Source organism: Condylura cristata, unplaced genomic scaffold (genome assembly GCF_000260355.1).
Source record: "Condylura cristata isolate star-nosed mole 26May11 unplaced genomic scaffold, ConCri1.0 scaffold00004, whole genome shotgun sequence".
Lineage (NCBI taxonomy): Eukaryota > Metazoa > Chordata > Mammalia > Eulipotyphla > Talpidae > Condylura > Condylura cristata.
In genome coordinates, this window is record NW_004567105.1 from 50,068,747 (window position 1) to 50,092,296 (window position 23,550).

Sequence of the window (23,550 nt, forward strand, 5' to 3'; positions counted from 1 at the left end):
GGTCCCATAGGACTGTAAGCACCTGGAAGGTAAGGACAGAAACATGTTGTTTCTGCTCTTCTTACAATGAGAGTTCCTTAAATCAGATTTACTTCACCCTAAGACAATTTTTAAAAACCTAAAGATGACCCAAAATGTGCTCTCATGTTTATTTTCCTCAGAGGTCAGAAAAATATTGAATCAGGAAATGCAGCCAGGAAAGACAAACATATATTTGTTTCCATAGGTTTAGCAATATGATTACTATAGCTTATAATGTGTACAGATACAGAGTCAGAAAGTATCAGTTATCTACAAAGAGCTATCCATTTTTCAGGAAAGTAAGAGTGAGAGAGTGTGGGCTTTCCAGTCAGACCCATTTTGATTTGGACTTCCTATCATATGCTACAGAGCTCCTTAGTTTTGTGGTCTCCATTTCCTACTGTCTACAATAACACAATTGCTGTTATAAAAGGATAGTTGTAAAGAAGGAATGAAGACAGGGTTACCGTGTGTTAGTCAGTGACAGGTCCCACTGCTGTACAGAATCCTAATGGATCTAATCTTCCCCATGTGACAAACAAGGCACAAGTCATCTGGGGCTGTGTTGTGGCCTCATGATGTCACAGGCCCACATTCCTTATATCTTGTGGCTGTGTCTTTCCCTCTGTGTGGATGGCATCTTTAATCACTTAAGATGGCTTACCACTAGGATCTCATTCCAGTCAACAGAAAGCAGAAATGTAAAGCGACACCCCTTTCTTTCAAAGGCACAATGGAGTTTCCCACCATAACTGGTCACATCTCAGTGGACACACATACTCACATGTCTGGTATGGAGATATTAGGAAATGCAGTGTTTATCTTCAGGAGCAATGGATCCACTCTTATGTTTTTTTGTTTTTTGAAATAGTATTAACACTAAAGATGAAGGGGAAACATCAAAATTAGGGGACAACAACCACCTGGTAGATTAGATATGACCCATTCCTACATTTTTCTGATTAATAGCATATTAAAAATTCTTAGTGACATTTGTTCATTGTTAGAGGTTTGTAAATTGACAAATTCTTCTAGAAATCATGAAAATGCAGAGGTTATGATAATCCCAGTTTAAGGGGTTTATTCAAATGAAATAATACAAAAGGAGAAGTTGTTCTTCCATTGTTAGTGGAAGAACACAATTGTAGATCATCTTCCTATTCCACACTAGTATAGCGAACCATCAGTCACCCCTTCTGTTTCTGATACAAACTTTGAAATTCTCAGGTCCCTAGAGACCTTGACATCACCCTGGCCTGAGCCAGTATTTGCTGGATAAAGACTTTTACAAGCTGGGTTCCTAGACAGATATTAGTGTTCAGGAGCCTGTGGCTAAGTGAGATAGATGGGTTAGGCTGAAAATAAATGAACTGTGATACAGTTGTAAACAGGGCTTTAGCCAATCCCATGAGGAACTCTGAGCTTGAATGACCTTTCGGAGTTGTTCTCATCACTGATCATTGACTGTGGCCTTTGATGATAATACCAAGTACGTAACATTTTAGGTGAAACTGGAAGAACAGAAAATAGTAATCCTCTACTTAAATTAACTAAAAGTAACAAATGCATTCAGGGTCATTTTTTTAAAAATTAAAAGAATCTATTTGCAAATCATGTTTCTGACAAGGGCCTGGTCTCTAAAATATGTTAGGAAAATCTACACCCCAAAAACAATAAAACCCAATTAAAAATGAGTAAAGGATTTGAATAGACATGTCTCCAAAGTAGATGTACAAATGGGCACCAGATACAGGAAGAGAAGGTCAACATCAGTATTGATGAGAGAAGCACATAGTGAAATCACAGTGAGGTCGCGCTTCACATCTACTGGGATTGTATTTTAAAAAAAGAAAAAAGAAAATGAGTTGCCAACAATGTTGATCAATTTGAATCCTTCTGTATTTCTTGTGTGGACTTTCAATGGTCCATCCACTGAGGAAAATTGTTTGGTGGTTCCTTAAAAAGCTAAACTAGCCCCTCCCTGGTGGTGCAATGGGTTAGGACGCAGCACTGCAAGCTAGCCACTCCCACTTCAGTGCGAGTTTGATCCCCACCTGGGAGGTGATCCACATGGCACAGTAGACCTCTCCTGTCTCGCCTGCTGCTCCCCTCACCTGTTCTGCTCCCCACTCTGTCTCTGGGGAATCCTCTCACCGCCCCTGCACCTCTGGCCTGTACCCTCCCTTCTGTATGAATAAATAAATAAATCTTAAAAAAAAAGTTAAACTTAGTATCTAAAGATAGATGAGTGATCAAGGAAGATGTGGTTTTTAACACAATGGACTACTAATCCGCTCTAAACAAAGATAAATTCTTGCCATTTACGACAAAATGGGTAGAACTGGAGGGGATTATGTTATGCAAGATGAGTTAGGAGAAAGACAAATACCAGACGGTATTACTTATATGTGGAATATAGAGAACAAAGGATCAGTCTGAACCAAACCAATAAAACAACTCTAAAATATGACTATAGAATTGAGGTTACCAGAGGGCAAGTAGAGATAGCAAAGTGGAAAGAGAGCACAGTGAACTATGGCAGAGGACTATGGGTGCTTTGGTGGTGAGTGTGGTGTGGTAACATACTCCTGAAGGATGTGCTCCTGCCCTCTAAATCATGCATAGTGTGAAAAACCAGTGTCAACCTCAATTTAAAACTATGTAAAATTCAAAACAAAAATAATTAGCAAGGAGGGGGCATAATTACCATATGATCCAGCAATTTCACTCAGATATATTCACAAAAGTAATGAAATCAAGGACTCGAACAAATGTACACAGTCTTTCGTAGTAACACTATGCACAATAACCAAAAAGTGGCAGCTGCCCAAAAGTTCACCCAGATGAATGGATTAACAAATGATGTCATATCCATGCATTGAAATACTAGTCAACCATAAAAAATAGTGAAGTACTAATGTGTCTTACCACATAGGTGAATCTTAAAAACCTTATGCTGCATGAAAGAAGTCAGGCACAACTGGCCACATGTTATGATTCCAATTCTGTGAAATTAATGTAATTAATGGGCTAATTAATGTAAGTTCATTAAGACAGAAGGTGTATTGGTGATCACCATGGGGGAGGGAGAGTAACATGCACGGGGCTTCCCTTGGGGGTGGCAATAATGCCTTGAATTCAGATAGAAGTGATGATTGCACAGCATTTCAAATGCACTAAATGTCACTGAGCTGCTCACTCTAAAATGGTTAATATTATAGTATGTGAATCTCATCTCAGTAAAAGAGGAATAAAAAATAAAAGATAATATGGTGAGGATAATTTGATTATGAATAGTTTAAAAAAGCATTCTCTCACCATTATGTATGTGGATATATCCTAAATACAATGTATATCCAAAAGGAAAATCTAACTCTAGGTACATATGTATATATATAAATATGTATACTACATATATTCACATTTGTTTTGCTTTAGAGTATACATTTACTTGCTTTCTAAAATAAATAAAATAGTTTAGTATAAGCAGAACAATTCTCAGATATGCAGGTCAACATGCTCCCCAAAGAGACAGCAACCCATGTAACATTTTAACTTTGGCAATTAAATGACTCTTGTCCTTTAAGCCAGGCTCAGTCTGTCATTTCATTAATGCAGTATGATGTGGTGCTGAACTGTGTGTAGCTTAATTTCTGGGACTGCCCTTACCTTCTGTTGGTAGGGTTTACTTATAACACCTTTAAGTATATTCTTGTTAATTCTCTCATTGTCCATTTTCTAGTATAAAGTAGAAGCACAATATAGTTCCTTCTGAAAATTCATCTAGAAAGAGATATAGGAAATGCATATTACCTAAAATAAAAATGCTGAATTTTGGGTTGATTCACGTGTGCACACCTACATGTATGTACAATTGCATGGTTGAATTTTTAGCAATATATAGCATTTTGCTGTACACAGTGAATATTTTCTACTTAATAATGCCATCAAGCCATTTTCTAAATCATCATATAGTCTTCGAAAATAGTCTTTTAATGTATAATTGGACTGTGATTTATGAAACTGACCCTCTATTTCATACATCTAGATTTCCCCCCAATATTTTGTCAACCTAGCTGTTCATTGTGCACCATTACAGCCATTCCCTCATACAGCTACATTCCTAAAAGTAAACTACTGGGACTGGCAATCCTTATTAAAAAGAAAAATGTGGAAGTTCTTGATATCTTTTGAGAAATTGCCTTCCAAAAAAAAAGAGAGAGAGAGAGAAATTGCCTTTCTAAAAGTATTCCTTCCAACAACAGTGTATAAATTGTGATACTGTTCCCCATCTTTGGCAAAATGGTTGCTTCCTAATAACAACTGCTTAACAGATTACCTTACATACTTTTTTTTTAAAGATTTATTTATTCACACAGAACTGGGGTACAGGCCAGAGGTGCAAGGGAGGTGAGAGGATTCACCAGAGACAGAGTGGGGAGCAGAACAGGCAAATTGACGAAGCACACTGCTGAGGGGAGCAGCGGGCGGGTCAGGAGAGGTCTGCCACACCATGAAGTCACCTCCGGGGCAGGCGGGGATTGAGCTCATGCAGAAGTGGTTTTAGCTTCTTAGTGCTGTGCTTTAACCCGCTGGGCCACCAGGGAGGGCCTACCTTACATACTTTTAAAAACTTATTATTAAGTAGGCCATACATAATATGGTTTAGAAATAAAAACAACCAAAATATGTATAGGGGAAAGTCCTCTGCCCACAGACACCATTCCCTTGGGGGTCAGCAATATTAACAGCCTCTTGATACTTTCCAGGAAGAAGCTTGTGAGTGCATGTAAGATCAATAGAAGCACACTATATGTACCTGGCACTCACATATCTTGAACACACCCTCTTCATTCTTTTACATTCACACACTTTTCTTTCATTGACGAACATTTAGGTTGCCTTTAACCTTTTGTTGTTACAAATGATGTAATTGTGAATTACCTCATAAATCTATCACTTTGTACATGTATGCATGTGTTTGCATGTGTGTATGTAACTTAAATTTCTGGGATATTTGGTTCAAGGATTTTGGTTTTCATTATTTTGTTAATATCACAAAGGAGTGAGTGAGAGGGAAAAATTGAAAATATAGTGAATCTGGTGGTTATTAAATGGTGGGAAATGTCACATATTTTTCCCAGATTGCCTATCTCTGAAGTTTCTGCTTTACTCTCAGTAGTCTCTCTTGTCTGTTTAAGAGGTTAGAAATTTCAAAAGAGTGGGGGCAGGAAAAAGAATGGGTGCTAAAAACCCAAAAGCAGAGCTGCTTCCAATCCTACAACAGCTGTTTTACCATCAGCTGAATTTTTATAAGGAAAAGCCAATGCCTTAAAATGGGGAAAACTAAGCCTTCAAGTCCTGAAGGTGATGTTACACATTTTCTGTTCAGAAATACAAAGTGAAAATACATTTGGGGTGAGGAAATAATTTTCCAGAGATGAGGTCATCTATAACATAAGGGATTAAGACTTCAAAACCTCAATTCATATACCTTTATTTAGCACTGGGAAAACTTGATTTTATTTTATAGATTATTTAATTTAATTTTATATATATATACATATATATTTACATTATTCTTCATTTTGTACATTTTTCATCTCAGCTGTCATCCCCGTGAACTTCCCGCCACCACTTCACCCATGTGCCATCACCATAGTCCCATGTGCTCTTCCCACCCCAGTTTTGATCTGTTCCCTTCTCCTCCCCCCTAGAATGTCCCTGGTTTATAGTTGTTAATTGATGTTCTTTTTTACTTTATTACAATTACTATATATTTTTTCCTTGATCCCTTACATTCCTGCTATGAGTGAAACCATCCAGTATTTTTCTTTTTCTTTCTGGATTATTTGACTAAGCATGATCTTATCTAGCTCCATCCAGGGTGCTGCAAATGACATGTTTATCTTTTTTGATGCTGAATAATATTCCGTTGTGTATATATACCACATCTTCTTAATCTAGTCATTTCTTTTTGGGTATTTGGGTTGATTCCACATCTTCCCTATTGTAAATAGAGAAGCAGTAAACGAGGGGGTGCCAGTGTCCTTTTGAGTCAATTTTTTGTGCCCTTTGGGTAGATACCTAGGACAGGGATTGCTGGGTCATATAGAAGCTCAATTTTTAAAAGTGTGAGAAACCACTATAGAGCTTTCCATAGTGGTTGCAACAGTTTGCATTCCCACCAGCAGTATAGGAGAGTTCCTTTTTCTCCACACCCTTACCAAAACTTATTGTGGCTTGTTTGTTTTTTTTTAATATGTGCCATTGTCACTAGTGTGAGGTGGAATCTTATTGTGGTTTTGATTTACATTTCCCTTATTACAAGTGATGCTGAACATTCTTGCATATGCTTGTTGGCTGTTTGCATTTCCTCTTTGGAGAAGTGTCTTTGTAGTTCTTCTGCTCATTTTTTGAATGACTTTTGATCACTTTATATTTGTTGAGTTTTGTCAACTCTTTGTATATCTTTGTAATCAATCCTTTATCATTTGTATTATGTGCAAAATTTTTCTCTCAGTCAGTGGGATATCTGTTTTATGTAGTTTCTCTTTCACAGTACAGAAGCTCTTCAATTTGATGGTTTTGTTTATTTTAAATGAGTATTAAAATAACATACCAATGAAATGCACAACTCATAATTGTGCACCAGTGAAATGCTCAACTCATAATTGTATAGATTAATGAATTTTCATAAAATGAAAACATACCTGTAACCAGCATCAAGTACAAGCAATAGAACATGATTAGCCAAAAGAAACCCATCACCACCACTACCACTACCAGTTAATTTTGTCTGTTTTGTTAACATTAATAACATAGAAAATGCAGAGTGTACTTTTACATTTCTGATTCCCTTAGTTCAATGTTACATAGAATTCATTCATGGCTTTGTATCTTTTGTGTGACTTCCTTCATCCCAGAAAAGTTCTGTTCCATGCTTAACAACCAGCTAGGCATGGTTGTGGGGATGGGAGGGCAAGTGAAATGATTCTGACAAGGTCGCTGCTCTACCAGCACGTACACAGGGAGATTGTCTTCTGACTGTGAAAATAAACATCTGAGAAATGAAAAGTCACTGCTTTCCATGGAGACAATAAGGTTTGTCAACACAGATCACTCCAAGGTAGCCATTTGTCTAGAAAGTCACAGATACAGTCAGTGCTTCCAGAATGGCTAAGCATCATTTATATGCTGTGTTAGAGGGCTGCAAAATAAAGCCACAATCCACCACAACTCCTTGACTGAAAAAAGGGAGACTCTTTGGAGCAAGTTGTCTGTGTATTTGAAATATTACTTCAAATATGTTTGTCTTGCCAAAAAAAATTCATGGAGAAGAACTGACCAAATGATGTGTTTTCCTTTGAAGTTACAGGTTTCTGCCCTTTTCTCAGTTAGGAAATGAGTTGGGAGAACACATCATGTCAGCGAAGGTTTTTATTAATCCCCAAAACAGGAGCATACTATTTCAAGGCCCTAGACAAAGTCAAAATTCTAATGGATGCATCTTTTGTCTCTAGATTTTGTAGTAATTATTGTCACCTATACATGACAACATTGTGATCAGTACAACATTGAGGAAAATGAATATGCATATTTATCAGAAGCCTTTTTTATCAGTATTACAAAGAAAGCTAACATCCCACTTACCCCAAATCCTCAAACTTGTCCTCTCTCCCTTTCTCCAGGTATGAATTTAGAATACCCTTCCAGACCTCTTTTTGTATCTATATGTACAAATAACCATATGTCATTGTTTTTTCAAATAAATGATAATACATCATGCTTCAACTTGCTTTTCTTCCTTCAACAATGTTCATTTGAGATCCCACCAATTGATGTCTAGCTGGTTCACACCTTTGAACTGCTGTACAGTATTCCATCTCATAGGCATACCATTCTTCTGCAGGGAGCATGCAGTCTCTAGCCTTTAACTATTACAAGTGAAGCTGCTTTGAACATCTTCGATGTTCGTAGTTCTTGGGCATGTGAGCCAGTAAGCCTATGGAGTACAGAAGTGAACAAGTGGTGTCATTGCTTCTTTAAAAGGGCATCTGACACTTAAACTTTGATGAAGCTCCCTGTTGGTTGTGTAGGTCTTGTTTGTGTCTGTATCACCAGAACCTACCTCAGAGTCTACCAGCTAATGCTGCTTTCTGTGACATGAGTGGAGGTCCTGGTCTCAATTCATCTCTTACCTCCCACCTTTCTGGCTGATTCCTCCTTACTTTTTAGTCATTTACAATGCAGTGTCCTGAGGTCATTGTTCTTAGTCTTCTCTTGTCTCTCCATAGTTTCTTTCCTTTGGTCAGAAGCTCTCCTTCCCAGCTGTACATCAGAGCCAGCTGAAGAGGCCCTCCCTGGTGGCTCAACGGGTTAGGATGCAGCACTGCAAGCTGGCCACAGCCACTTCAGTGTGAGTTCGATCCCCGGTCTCAGAGGTGACCCACATGGCGTGGCCAACCTCTCCTGATCTGCCTGCTGCTTCCCTTAGCAGTGTTCTTTGTCGATCTGCATGTTCTGCTGCTCCCTGCTCTGTCTCTGCTGTCTCTAGTGAATCCTCTCACTGCCCCTGTACCTCTGGCCTGTACTCCAGTTCTATATGCATAAATAAATAAATCTTAAAAAAAAAAAAGAGTTGAGCCCTCCCTGATAGTGCAACAGATCAAAGCACTGCCCGATGAAGCTCTGCAAAGCCACTGCTGCACAAGTTCAATCCTCCGCCAGTGAGGTGAGCCACATGGCTCTGCAGACCTCTTCTGACCCGCCCACTGCTCCCCTCAGAGCTGCCTGTTCTGTTCCCCACTCTGTCTATGGTGAATCCTCTCAGCCCCTGTACCTCTGGCCTGTACCCCAGTTCTGTACACATAAATAAATAAGTAAATCTTTAAAAAAAAAAAAACTCAGCTGAAGAACTTGTACAGTTTAGCAGTGCTCAGGCCTACCTCCCAGCGGTACTTGATTTGTCCTTTTGTCCTGTATTTGGGTGGATCCCAAGCAGTGCTATAGTTTTTCTTGTGCCTTTCATGGGATACTGACATGAAGCAAGACTGGAGAATCATCCTAGACTTGTGGTTCTCCAAATGGTCTCCCCAAACAGCAGTACCAGCTTCCCCTAGGATTTGTGAAAAGTACACATTCTTGGGTCTGACCTCAGAACTACTGACTCAGAAGCTGGAAGGTTGGACTCAACAATAGATGTTTTACCAAGACTTCTGTTGATACTGAAGCATGCGAAGTAAAGTTTGAAGAACCTCTGTCCTGGTGAGCGCAGACACTTTCCTGATCTTGTAAACATCTTGAAGACTTCCTCTTCCTCATCTCCAGCCTAGCTTCCTCTCCCAAACACCAACTGCCTGACAGACATTCTACTAGGATGCCTCTCCAGATCGCTAATACAACCCACCACATCCCCAAGTCAAACTTTGCTTTACGCAGCCTTCATCCAAATGAATGGCACCAATATCTCCAAAGTTGTTAGAGGAATAAATCTGGATTTCATTTTTAAAATCTTTTAAAATAATGAATGTTTTCTGGTGATATAGGACCAGGAAGGTACATAAAGGCAAACAGTGAAGATCTCCCTCCTAACCTCACTCCCTGTTAGGGACTAGATTGTGCCCTTGCCATCCAATTCATATACTGAAGCTCTAACCCACAACGTGGCTGTCTGGAATAGGGCATTTAAGAAAGTAAGAAATGGTAAGTGTGGCCCTTAACCCAAAAGGACTGAAGCCCTTTTGAGGATCCAGTGGAAAGAAGAGACACCAAGAGTTCAGGAATACAGAGGCAACACCAAGTGAGCATAAAGGAAGAAGGTGGTCATTCCCAGGTCAAGAAGAAAGGCTTCATGAGAAACCATCCTTTCGGCATCTTGACGCTCGACTTACAGCTTCCAAAACTGGGGAAATAAACGTTGTTCAAGCCACCCAGTGTGCGGTATTTTGTTATGCTCTTGATGGTTAGTTGCATGTGTCAGTTTGATTGAGCTAGAGGGTACCCAGATATTTAATCAAACATTATTCGGGGTCTTTCTGTGAGGGTATTTATAGATGAGGTTTAGCCTTCAATTCAGTATAAGCAAAGTGTATTGCCCTCCCTCGTCCAGTCAATCGAAGGTCTGAAGAGAACAAAAGGCTGACTTTCTCTCACTAGGCTTAGCTATCTGGTCAGCTGTTCTTTAGAAAATGTAAACAAGTAAATATATGGTGAATGTTAGTCGTATATATGTGACGTATCTGTTTATACACAACCATTCCAAATCGACTCGTGTTTATGGGAGCGCAGCAAGTCCTAAGATCTGAGTTAGCTAGAGATCAAGGAAAGCTGGTGATTGAGTTCCAGTCCAAGTTTAAAAGGCCTGAGAACTTGCCACGCTCCATAATCACGAGTCAATTCCTAACAGTTTATGCAACTAACATTCAGTTTTAAGTAACACATTCCTCCTCCCAGTCTTCCCAGTTCGGAACCTCCCTCCCGGTAACCAGTAGACTTAACTATCTGTTCAGAGTTTTAGAAAATGTAAGCAAATACATACATAGTGGTTACTTTTCTCTATTTTTGACATACACAGATGACACAGAAAAGTAATTTTATTTTAGAGATGCATTTTGTTTCACTATATGCTTGTTTCTTTAGTTGATTCTCTAGAGTTTTCATTGTGATTATAGCATGTTATTCACGTTAAAATCAATGAAGAAATTTGCACATGCTATTTTCCATATGTGCAAAAATAACTGCCATATAAAATGTAGAATGTTTGTTCAAAAGATGCTGCTAAATTGCTTTCTTACGTATTATATCAATACTTCACATGCAGTGAAGTATTAGAATTCCCCACTTTGTAATTGGCCATTATTCTCAGGATTTTTCCCAGAGGCTGAAAAACTTGTATGGGCATACTTTAAATGAATATTTTTCTTGTAAGTTTGCACCATTTATATTTTCTTTTCTTTCTTTTTTTTTTTTTTTTTTTTTTTGGTGAGCTGGCAACTGAAACTTTTGCAGATTTTTCTTTCCGATTGAATGAAAGATCTCTTTGTGTTATGAATTGATATATTTTTCTCAGTTTGGCATCTGACTTTTGATTTTTATTATGCTGTTTCCTATCCCACAGAATTTTTTTTCTTTTTATTTTGTAATTAAGTTAAACATTTCAACATTTTTTTCTTGTGTGGATTGTGAATTTTATGTCACGATTAGGATGCCTTCCTTATGCCACAGATATAAAGTAGTTACAAACGCAATTTCTTTTACACATATTTAATTTTCAAATTCAATTCTGGATACACTTGAAACAGATAACGCATATATTTAAAGTATTATGAATTACTTTTATTATTAACATTTTTTTAAAGATTTATTTATTTATTCATACAGAATTGGGGTCCAGGTCAGAGATGAGGAGGGTGAGAGGATTCACCAGGGACAGAGTGGGGAGCAGAACAGAAGAATCTACGAAGCACAGCAAGCGGTTCAGGAGAGGTCTGCCGCGCCATGTGGATCTCCTCCGGGGCAGGCGGGGATCGAACTTATGCGGTAGTGGCTTAAGCTTCTTAGTGCAGTGCTTTAACCCGCTGCGCCACTAGGGAGGGCCCTATTACCATTATTTTTTAAATCACATTGCCACTAAGTCATTCTAGCACCATATAGTAAGAGCAGTTAAAGCTACTTCTGGATACTGTATTCCCTTTCACCAAATTTTCTGTTCTGTTCATTCACAATTTATTATCACCCTATATATTTATTGAGGTTGGTATTTTATTTTAATTTTTTACGTTAGTGCTTATTTCTCCCCATTGCTCTTCATTATCAAGGCTTTTTTTTACTTCCTTTTTCTTTTACTTTCTAAATAAACTTTCTGTAGTTTGTCTCATTCAAATGAAATAACAGATTGCTGGTAATTGTATTGGAATTCTATTGTAAGCTGTTGTAGGGAGAATGTGCACCTTTGTTATCTTCAGTCCCCCTAAGAATATAGTATGTTTCCATTTATTTGCATCTCCGAAGTCTTTATTGTTTTAAAATATTACTGATACAGACTGACACATTTCTTGGTCTTTTTATTGCCTGAAATTTTGTTGCTGCTATATGTAGGGTTTTTCATCATTCGTATTCTCTATCTAGTAGCTACTTGTATAAAAGACAGCAGTTTCTGCATCATTTGGGGGCTCATTCTTGATGCCTTCCCCACTCCTGATATAACATCCTTTACTGGGTCCTGTTGCTTCTGTCTTGAAAATATATTTTCTATGTGTCCAAATCCTGCCACCTTCACAAACATAATCAAGTTCAAGTCACTTTGTTCTTCATTTGGCTAACACCATCACTCCCTGACTCCATCCTGCACACAGCTACTAGATGTTTTTGTTTTTGTTTTTTCAAAGTAAGAGTGTCTTGCCATCTCTTTGCCGAAAACATTTTCATGGCGTCACCTGCGCTGAGAATCAAATGCACACTCCTCACCTGAAAAGCCCTGTACCTCCTGGCTCACTCCCAGCTCCTCTCTAAATCACTTCCTCCTCATTTACAGAAGTCTAGCCACAAAGCCTTCTTTGGGTGACTGCACACTCCCAATTCTTTTCACTCTAGTTTGCCTTGCTGTTGGCTCTGCTGGAAGTAGTTTTCTTCCTGTTCTTTAAGGAGCTGGCTCCTTATCCTCAGGTTTACCTATCTCTCCTCAAAGAGGACTCCTCTCTGTACCTAATCTGAACTATCTCCCTTTTAACCTCCTCCACAATACCTGGGACCATGTTTAATTATATATTTGTTCACATATTTACTTCTCTTTGCCACTAGATATAAATTCCTCTGGTATCTGTGAAGTGCAAGGCACATAGTAGGTGCTCAAAAATATTTCTTGAGTAAGTGAACAAATGTCTTCCCTATTTGTATAGGTAAGTGACTACTGAGAAGCTTAAGTTTTCTCTGCCATCATTCTTCATTCATGTTTTCAATCCAGTTACTGGATATCAGATGTTTATATTTCTTTCTTTTTTTTTTTTTTAAAGATTTATTTATTTGTGCATACAGAACTGGGGTACAGGCCAGAGGCTCAGGGGCGGTGAGAGGCTTCACCAGAGACAGAGCGAGGAACAGAACAGGCAGATCGATGAAGTACACTGCTGAGGGGAGCAGCGGGCGGGTCAGGAGAGGTCTGCCACGCCATGTGGTCACCTCCGGGGCAGGCAGGTATCGAACTCATATGGAAGCAGCTTTAGATTCTCAGTGCTGTGCTTTAACCCACTGTGCCACCAGGGAGGGCCCAGATTCTTATATTTCTAAGTCATAGAGCTCCCCATTAACTTAGCTGTCATAAATCTCTTCCTAGTGTCTGTTCATATATAAATACCCTATAAGGTTATTTTCAAGTAACATCCACATATTGAATGTTACAGAACAGGCTAAAGTTATATGTAACTTACAGGAGAAATTTCCCTATGGGTGGTGATACCATCATATTTTCTTTATATATTTTCTCTTTATTTTAAAAAGTAAGCATTGTTCTCTTTAAGGAAGTAAGATATTCTTGTAAAAAAAAAAGAGAGAGAGAGAGAATAAGTATCATAGAAAATGTACACAATCTTCAGAATTCCCAGTTCCAGATTTCACATGGCCATACTTTGATGTCTGTTAATCTACCTAGAATTTTTCCTATACATATCAGAATCTAGCACAGGCTAAGATTTTGCTGTTACCTGTTTTTTTTTCTTACTACTGTAGTACAAATTTAGACAAACAATACTGGTGACTTGTTTACATAATAAAACATGTCTAAATGCTAAGCTACCACCTACTCCTTACTTTTAAAGTATGTTTATTTTTTATTTAATTACATTTATTGCTAATTACATTTAATTACTGCTATTTAATTACATTTACTGGTTTTTGATGGCTCCCATCCTTTATTACCTGATCAGTAAAATGGGGGGAGAGGGTGTTGAATTGTGCCACATGCTATTTCTAGGACTGCTGCCCCACCTGGACACAAAGATCAAAGTCATTTCTCTAGTGCAACCTCCATTTTGTTAGCAAAGATTAATAAGCACAAGTATAAATTCTGAGAGGTCCAGATTAGTGTTCAGGATTAATGAACTGAATAATCAGCTATAAGAAGTGCTGATTAAAAAAACCTACATTGGTCAAATGAATCAGCCTTCTGTAACCCAATTCAGAGGCCACCACCAGCCTGCTGAAAAAGCCCAATAGAAAATGAAAACTTCAAACTCTTGGCCTTTGTAATTGCGCCTCTCATGCAGAGCCCAACATACCTGAACTTCATTGCAGTTGTGCTTGCCATGAATGCCGCTGATATGTCAGATCAGACCTGACCTTTTTTGAGTGAAAAAACAAATTGCAAAGCCAATTATTTTGCCAACATCTGATAGAGACTTGACAGGAATGAATTACTAGGTTTACGTTTCAGGAGACAAGTGATTTTGTGTTATTGGTGCCAATTAATACAAAGGTGGCACATGGTGAATATGCCATTTACAACTGGCATTAGTTTGAAGTTCCATAATCTTATTGCTGGGTCCAGCTACTACATGTGATTCATCTGTGTTTTTGCACATTAATTTTCAAATGAAGGTATTTCACCCCTCCCCAACCCCTCTCCATTGTCTTTGGTAGTCACAGTCACTGGGATAATTGGAAAAGTCTTTGAAAACCTCTCTGCAGTGGACCTCCACATAAGCTTATCACAGGGAATTCAACTCCTATTCCTCTTTCACAACCTGAGGTTTGAATCTAAATGGTAGGCCTGGGCCCTCCCTGGTGGCGCAGCGGATTAAAGCACAGCACTAAGAAGCTAAAGCCGCTTTCGCATGAGTTCGATTCCCCCCTGCCCCAGAGGAGATCACATGGTGCGGCAGACCTCTCCTGACCCGCCCGCTGGTCCCTTCAGCAGTGTACTTCGTCGACCTGCCTGTTCTGTTCCTCGCTCTGTCTCTGGTGAAGCCTCTCACCGCCCCTGAGACTCTGGCCTGTACCCCAGTTCTGTGTGCACAAATAAATAAATCTTAAAAAAAAAAAAAAAGAAAAAGAAAAGGAAAACCCTTTGGAAAAAAAAACTGTGTTCAGCAAAGACTGAACACAAAGATGCTGTGCTAACGTGAGGGCTATAGCTGTTTCTAAAAAGGGTGGTGCCATTGGCACTGCTAATGACCAGTGCCCCCAACCGTCAGTCATACACAGGTGATTGGCTTGGCTGGTAAAACATTCTCCTCCTCAATCCCAGTTGGCCTGAGGTAGAATCCCATTATCTGTTATTGACGCCTGACACCAGACTCCTATGCATAGCCCCTCCCCCCCCAACAATTGACTGGGTATCTGAATTTCTACTATGATTTGGATTCCTACTTGTGGGTTCCTATGAGCTGGCTACTAGCTGGCCATCATGGGCAACTGTGACCTATTTGCTATCCACAAATCACAGCAGAGCGTTCCTTGACTACCTATGGAGTATAGCCCGTATCAGGAGGCAGGCCTGGGGATGCCAGGCTGCTGTTGATTTGACTACATGACTATCTCCATGGTGGTCTCAGATAACATCATACTTCACTGATACAAATGGATCTTGACATATATTCCCTTCCCTGTCCATTGTAAAATTTTGTCCCCATTCCTATCCCACCCTCTGGACCCTATTCCTCATACCATTGTGGCATGATCAGCTTTTAATAGCCTATATGCTTTCAATAAATGGCTCAAGTAGCAGAGTTGTGCTTTGTAAACTTGCTCCAAACTGCTGCGTCCCCTGCTGCAAAGCGGCAATGAACTTCCTGTCGCAACCCCAACTCCTTGAGATTGTATCCCCAAGTATTAGTTTATCCTGTATTTAGTTTAATGAAGCATAATTACTTGTGAGAGTCACTATAATGTGGTTTAAGAGTATCAGCCATGGAAGTAGGGAGCCCACTCAGATACCGCCTAGCTGTGCAATGTGCACCTGCACCTTCACTTTCTCTGCAAGGAGGGGCTGATGGCATTCCTGTTTCACTGGACTACCAGGAGAATGACTTGGCATTATTCACTGTGCCTAGAAGTTGTCATAGCCACTGAGGGTTACTATTATTATAGTAAATACTGTTAGGACAGACAAGCTATTAAACATCATCTAGCAAAAGGAATTACACATTTGTACCTGTAAGAAATAGCATGCCATATAAAAACAGAATTTTGTTAATGTGCAGAGGGAAAATAATATTTGGGCTATGCTTAAAACCAACTGAACTTATATGAACTTCTAGTTTAAACAGACTATTAGAAAGAGGTAGTAAAGCTGTTTGAAAGTTTTTAATTTAAAAACTAAAGGGGGCTTCCCTGGTAGTTTAATGGGCTAGGGTGCAGCACTGCAAGCTAGTCACAGCTGCTTCAGTGTGAGTTCAATCCCAGCCACAGAGGTGATCCACATGGTGCAGCAGACCTCTCCTGTCTCACCAGCTGCTCCCCTCAGCAGTGTACTTCATCAGTCTGTCTGTTCTGCTCCCCACTCTGTCTCTGGTGAATCCTCTCACCTGCACCTCTGGCATACACCCCAGTTCTGTGTACATAAATAAATAAATCTTTAAAAAATAAATAAATAAAAGCTAAAGGGTAAGGGGTTAGCAGCAAGAAGAATGAATCTGAAAAATATATACAGTCAAAGAAACAGAACACTGCATATGGTTATACTTTATTTCCCACTAGGAAATCAGCTCATAAATTGGTGGGTAAGGATGGAGCAAGTTTAAGTAGGGAAGGAGTAATAGGCTGTCTGTGCCCTTCTCTATCAGACAGAACAATGCTTCCTAACTAGCAGATGTGTTAGAGCAAGACCATTGGCCATGTAAATATCATTCACTCTCTGCCAGACAACAAGTCAACACTTTCACAAATGTCTACGAGTCAGTAACTATGAAGATTTCATTTTCAGGATATAGCAAAGGATATAGAAATATCCTAAAGTATGGTCTCTAACTTGGCCTGTTTGCAGTTAAGGAGGTCTCATTACTCAAAGTCCAGAAGTGGGGCTCTCCCTGGTGGTGCAGTGGGTTAAAGTGCACCACCATGAGGCTATCTGCAGCCACAGCAGAACCAGTTCAAGCCCTGGCCAGGGAGGTGACCCACATGGTGCAGCAGACCTCTCCTGTCTCATCCGTTGCTCCCCTCAGCAGTGTATTTCAGATGATCTGCCTGTTCCCTTACCCACTTTGACTCTGGTGAGGTCACTCCTTGCACCCCTAGCCTGTACACCAGTTCTTGTATGCATAAATAAATAAATCTTAAAAAAAAATCCAGAATTGTCATCAAGGAGAGTCCAGCTCTAGAAAATTCTACTTCAGATAAATGGAATCATTATGAGGTTCTGATGAGTGCAGGACCTTGAAAAACAGAGGTTACCCCCAAACATTACTAGGTACATAAATTAAAAATAATGGCCCTGAAAACTAGAAAAAAGGGACACAGAATTGAGGCAGCCAGTTTTGTTCCTTGTACTCTTGTAATTGAAAATATAACAAAGGATACCAAGGAAGGATAGGAGCACAATGGAACAGGAGAAGTTCAAAGCTCAGAGGATATCTAGCATCCTGGTGCTTCTCTGAGAATTACCATCTCCAAATTAGCGTCTCTCTGACAGCGATATGTGCAGAAAGTATACATAGCTTTTAGAAAATAATGAGATTGTGTACATATTGTAGTGTAATCTAATTTGGCTTCACCTTAAGAATGACTTAAATCTTAGCTAGAAGTCCTGTACTTCTGAATTCTATTTCTAGTTATGATGCTAAATGCCAGGTCTGAAGGTCTCATTCTACAAGATAAGTAGAGGGGCCAGGATAAGAAATTGAGACCCCCAAGAGCCTCAAGCAAATATTAGTGAGATTAATTTGGAATTTCAAAACCTAAGAAATAGTAAAAATATGGTTTTTTGAATGACAGGCAACCATACAATGAGCCAGTGGTAAGTGAACAACCATTTGTAGAACTTCCATTAATGAGTTGTGAGTGCCATACATCAATTTTAATATTGGAGCTATGATTTTCCAAGCGGACTCAAGAGAAATTGTTTAGAATTTTAGATTTAGCACTGAAAGAAAAAAAAATTCTTATCAATCGTATTCATCAGGTCAGATATGAGGGCTGACTGATTCAGAACAGTTACGTGACTGTTTTTATGTTACTAGATTGTTCTAATTAATAGAGATCATGAGCTTGGGAAGTTAACTGACCCCCATTCAGCCATGGCACATGCTACCTCTGTCCTGGACAAGTCACTTCACTTTGCTGCATCCTATTTTAACCATAAATGAAATGTGAAGAGTAAAACCCAGATGGAAGGACAGTTATGAGGTTAAATAATAAGAACAACGTAAAAATCAACAGAGAATCTCCCGTTATTATGACTAATGTCATAATTGCTCTACATTCAGTTATAGAACAAGTGATATTTAGAAGACTTACAAATACACAAGGATCACTTACCCATGTAGCAAGATTGCTCCCCCACCTCCACCTTGCAAACATGAAACTGAATCAAAAAAGATGCTGCTCAAGGTCCTACACAGGGTCATCACCAATGCTGTATTTGGTACTTCATTCACTAGAGCCCTGTGCTAACCAGTACATTAGGCTACTCTAGACTAATCAGGAAATACCCACATAAAATCAGTCTCCTGGTGTCTCCATATACTTGATTGTGGGTTTTCCCTTTTTGTGGAAATAGATGGCTTAGCTTCTTCCTGCTGCAAAGGTGTTTGTGATGTCATCTCTAGTATTTCCATTGACCTGATGATCTCTTCCTAGTGACTAATGTCAGTCGTCTTTCTCTTGGGAATTAATTTCATAAGCAATGGGCCCATTACTTAACCTAGAAAAAATACTTAATTCCAGTAAAGGCTGGAAGGGAAAAATGGACTAAAAACTGCATGTCCGTTAACTCCAAATGACCTTAAAAAACTGTACTTCTTTCAAAGTCAACTTTTTGGAAAGATTAATTTATTATAAAATGTACTTTTCCTAGTGAACACAGGTAATTCTGTATCCTTCTTTCTAGAAATACTGCATGTATTTGGAGGTTGGTACTTTATGAAGATCATCTCAGCACAGTTGAACCAAAATAGACAGGTTCTATCTATTCATAAATACTTCTTGATTATGTGTGAGACCTCTTCCAGGTATTGAGGGGAAAAAATGTGAAAAACAGTTGTGAAATATCAGTAGTACTAGTAAGATGATTATCATGAAAGACTCAACATTAGAAAAAGGAGTTAGTAAAAAAAAAAAAGTACTGACTTTAAACAATGCAAGCATTTCTCTAAATAATTTTTACCACCTCCAAAATAACCTCCCAAACCTAACAATGCTACTGTCTTACTCATTCCTTATATAGGATAGTTATTAACTTTGCTTAAAATGCTAAAACAAAATTCACTAACTTTTTTTAAGGGTTTTTTTTTAAGATTTATTTTCTTCATTTATTCATACAGAACTGGGGTACAGGCCAGAGATGCGGAGAGTGAGAGGATTCACCAGAGACAGAGTGGGGAGCAGAACAGGCAGATCATCAAAGTACACTGCTGAGGGAAGCAGCGGGCAGGTCAGGAGAGGTCTGCCACGCCATGTGGGTCACCTCCTGAGCAGGCTGGGATCAAACTCTTGCAGAAGTGGCTTTAGCTTCTTAGTGCTACCTTTTAACCTGCTGCGCCACCAGGGAGGGCCCTTCACTAATCTTTTAAGGGATCCATGTCAAATGATCTCACCTCTGAACACTACAGTGTCCTTATCTGTAAAACAAAATTACTAATATTACTTGTCTCAAGGAAGCTGCTATATAAAGTAAATTAAATGCTGTATATTAGCCTATGGTGAATACTCAGAAAAGTTGATTATCTTTCTTATAAAAGATTTTTACCTGAATTACATAGTTAGCACAAATGTCTTATTTCATATGATTTCAAACGTCTTCCAAAGATTCTTAAGAACTGTATCCAGATGTACATTCAGTGGCAAACAAATATAGTTAAGAAAGAAATAGGCTCAGTGAGTGTGACATATTCAGAAATCCAGGCTGTCAGTCACCTGAGGCGGTAACCAAAAGATAGTTTGTATTTTCCTTCCCTATCAGTTCTGTGGAAATGTTTGAGTTGTATCAGGAGCAATTTTAAAGAACAATAAACAAAGTTCATCCTTTAAAGCCATCTTCTTATAAAAGAAGTTTAAGAAAGAGTGGACAAAGGAAGCTTCTGTTCCTACATAAAATAACTTCTATACCATTAGCATCTGTTTCAAGAGGGGTTTAATTGAAAGGAAAAAATTTAATGAGAGAGACTGAAAAGTGGAATATATTATCCTTCATAAAATAATTGACATATAGCTTGTTAGTTTCATAATGCAACATAATTACTTGATATATGTATATACTACAAAATGATCATTGCCTATATTTACAATATACTTACAATGTAAGACTTATAGTAAGATTTTACTTACAACATCAGTCTAATTTGCTTCCATCTCCACATACAGCTACATGTTTTATTCTTGTGTTGAGAACATTTAAGATAAACTCTCAGCAACTTGTAAACATACACTTCAATATTTTTAACATAATCACAGTGCTATGCATTACATCCCAAGATTTATTTACCTTATAAATAGAAGTCTCTACCTTTTGACCACTTTCACCTCTCCCCTCTCTCCCTCCCTCCCCCCTTTAGCAACTGACAATCTATTATCTGTATTTATGATTCATTTTTTTTCCTGTTTCCACATCTGAGATCAAATGGTATTTGTCTTTCTCTTATTTTACTTAGCATAATGTCCTCAAGGTCCTTCTGTATAGTATATTGTTGCAAATAACATGGTATGTGTCTCATGACAATAAATGTTTTAGGCCATAAACTCTATTGTGTTTCAACAACATAGTTACTTTATCCATTCATCCATCAAGTGATATTGATGCTGCCTCTGTGTCTCGGCTATTGTAAATGAACATAGTGCAGAAATCTTTTGAGTTAGTGTTTTCATTTCCGTAAGATAAATACCTGGAAGTGGAATTGCTGAATCATATGGTAGTTCTATTTTTAATGTTTTGAGGAACCTCCACACCTTTTCCATAAATAGTAAATAGTGGCTGCTATTTACAGTCTCTCCAAGCATGCACAAGGGTTTCCTTTTCTCCACATCCTCATCAACACTTGTTATTTCTTGTCTTTTTGATAATAGCCATCTAATGAGTGTGATGTGATGTCTCGCTGTGGTTTTCATTTGCATTTCCCTGAAAATTCATGGCACTGAGTATCGTTTCCTGTACCGCTGGCTGTCTATTTTTTTGAGGGGGTGAGGGAGAAAGGTCTAGTATGATCCTCTTTTAAATCATGTATTTCTTTTTTTGCTATTATTATGAATTCTAATAATAGAATTCATAAACCTTTATCAGACAGATACAGTTTCCAATTATGTTCTCCCATTCCATAGTTTGTTCATTGTGTTGATAGCTTCCTTTGCTATGCAGCTTTTTAGTTTGATTTATTCCCACCTGTTTATTTTTGCTTCTGGTACGTTTGCTTTTGGTGTCAGGTTCAAAAAGTCATCACTAAGACCGATATCAAGGTCTTTACTGCCTATGTTTTCTTTCAAAAATTTTATGGTGTCAAGTCTTAAGTTTTACATGTTTAGTCCATTTTGAGTTGACTTTTATGTATGGTATAAGAGAGAGGCCCGGTTTTCTTCTTTTAAATGTGGCTGTCCATTCACTGAAAGAGCATCTTTATCCTGTTGTATATTTGTGTCTCCTCTGTTATAAATTAATTGACCACATATGCATAGGCTCACTTCTGGGTATACTATTCTGTTTCTTGCATCTTTGTGTCTGGAAAAAGTGCTATATTTTTGGAATGATTTTACAGTGGAAGTTTAAGAATATTTTCCATAGGAAACAACTAATACATTAATTTCTTGATTTTTTTTTTTTTTTGCTTTTTGCTGAACTTTTAGCAACTCTCAGGCCCTGTGATTTTAATAAGTAGTGAAAAAGAAAGATTGTGTATTAGAAAAAGTAAACGTATTTTAGTGAACTATTTTGAAGATTTAAGAAAAAAATAAGTATCCTTTTAAAATATTGTGTAGCTATTTTTAAAAATACAGTGTAAATATATTGCTACTTTACTATTTTATATACAACTACATATAGCCATTATAAGTTTCAGTAATGAATTGGACAATAGCAATATTAATACAATGGGTTAACAACTTCTTTAAGAAAACAGGGTCTCACCAAGTTCTTTTCCCTTCCACCAGGTATTAATATTCTGAAATATTTCTATTGCCTTGGTGTTGGCAATCTTAAGTAATTTTCAAGCTCAACTGACAATCTATCAAACATAGAAAACTACAGTTTGGGGCAAATATACATTAGTAATACCTTTTACCAAAACTGCCATTTCCTTTATCGTAAAATTGAAAGAAAAGGTTCTTTTGAACTATGGAGCCTTAAACAATTTTCTCTCTTTTTTCCATACCACCCCATCCCCCACCCCACCCCAGTCTCCTCCAAATTTGCATCTGGAAGCAGAGGTAGGTGTAGCTTTAAGGTCAGCTTCGAGCTGCTGGCTGCTTCAAGCACCTTTGTCTGGCAAACAGCAAGTAGAAGTGATTGAGAAATCCCTGAGACTGGTGCTTCCCCTGGGAGTCCAGACTGCCTTTGCACTGCCTCTCTTCAACTCTCTAAGCCTTGGAGCCGTCACGGGCTCTCAGGTCCACTCCCTACTCACTGTCTCCAGTCTAGAATCGCTCTTAAACCTTCCGGGGTTGGACTCACAAAAAGCTAAGTCAGGATGAGGATAGAGGTGGGGGGGGGGGAAACACTGTTTAAAAGCTTAGAGAAGCTTTCAGGGGACCCGGACTGCAAAACTCTTGACTTGGGGCAATTAAATCCAAACAGCTTAGTTATGATGCCAAGTCTCCTCCCAAGTGAGAAACTGTACAAAAGGAAAGCGTTTCTGCAATGGGACACTTTCACTCGTAAGAAATCAAAAGCAGGGGGCAGGCTGGAACAGAGGTTCTTAAAGAAATAAAAGAAAGAAGGGGCGGGGGGCACTGTTGGAAAGAGATGGAACAGGAAAGAGGCAGAGGAAAGAAAGACAGAAAATAGGGACAGAGTAAGAGGGGGAAAGGGAGTTTGCAGGAGGCGTTGGAGGTGGAAGTGGGGGGTGAGATGTGGAGGGGCCCTGAACACTGGAGTAAGGAAGAGAAGAGAGAGACATAGGGGCCAGAATGGAGAAAGGGCAGAAGAGGAGAGGGCGGAGAGCGGAGAGAGAAGAGACACAGATTACAAGAGCCAGAATGGAAAGGGAGAGAACTTTCTCTGCCTTTCCTGCCTCGGGCAGAAGCCTCTGAAAATCCCAACTCCACGAGGTGGCAGGGACCGCGATCAGCTGCCTGGGGTCTCTGGCCTCGGTCTCCGACTGACGCGGAGTAGGGGACACAGTCTGGAAGGGGCGGTCCTCGCTGTGTTTCTCCACCCCTCTCCTCTTAGAGGCGGGC

At 38.9% G+C, this 23,550-nt stretch overlaps 1 long non-coding RNA gene across 1 annotated transcript in view; it reads right to left on the bottom strand.

The window, feature by feature from the left end:
- LOC105854770 overlaps positions 1 to 23,550 on the bottom strand; it is a 118,377-nt gene that overhangs the window by 91,555 nt on the left and 3,272 nt on the right. The window lies entirely within an intron of this gene.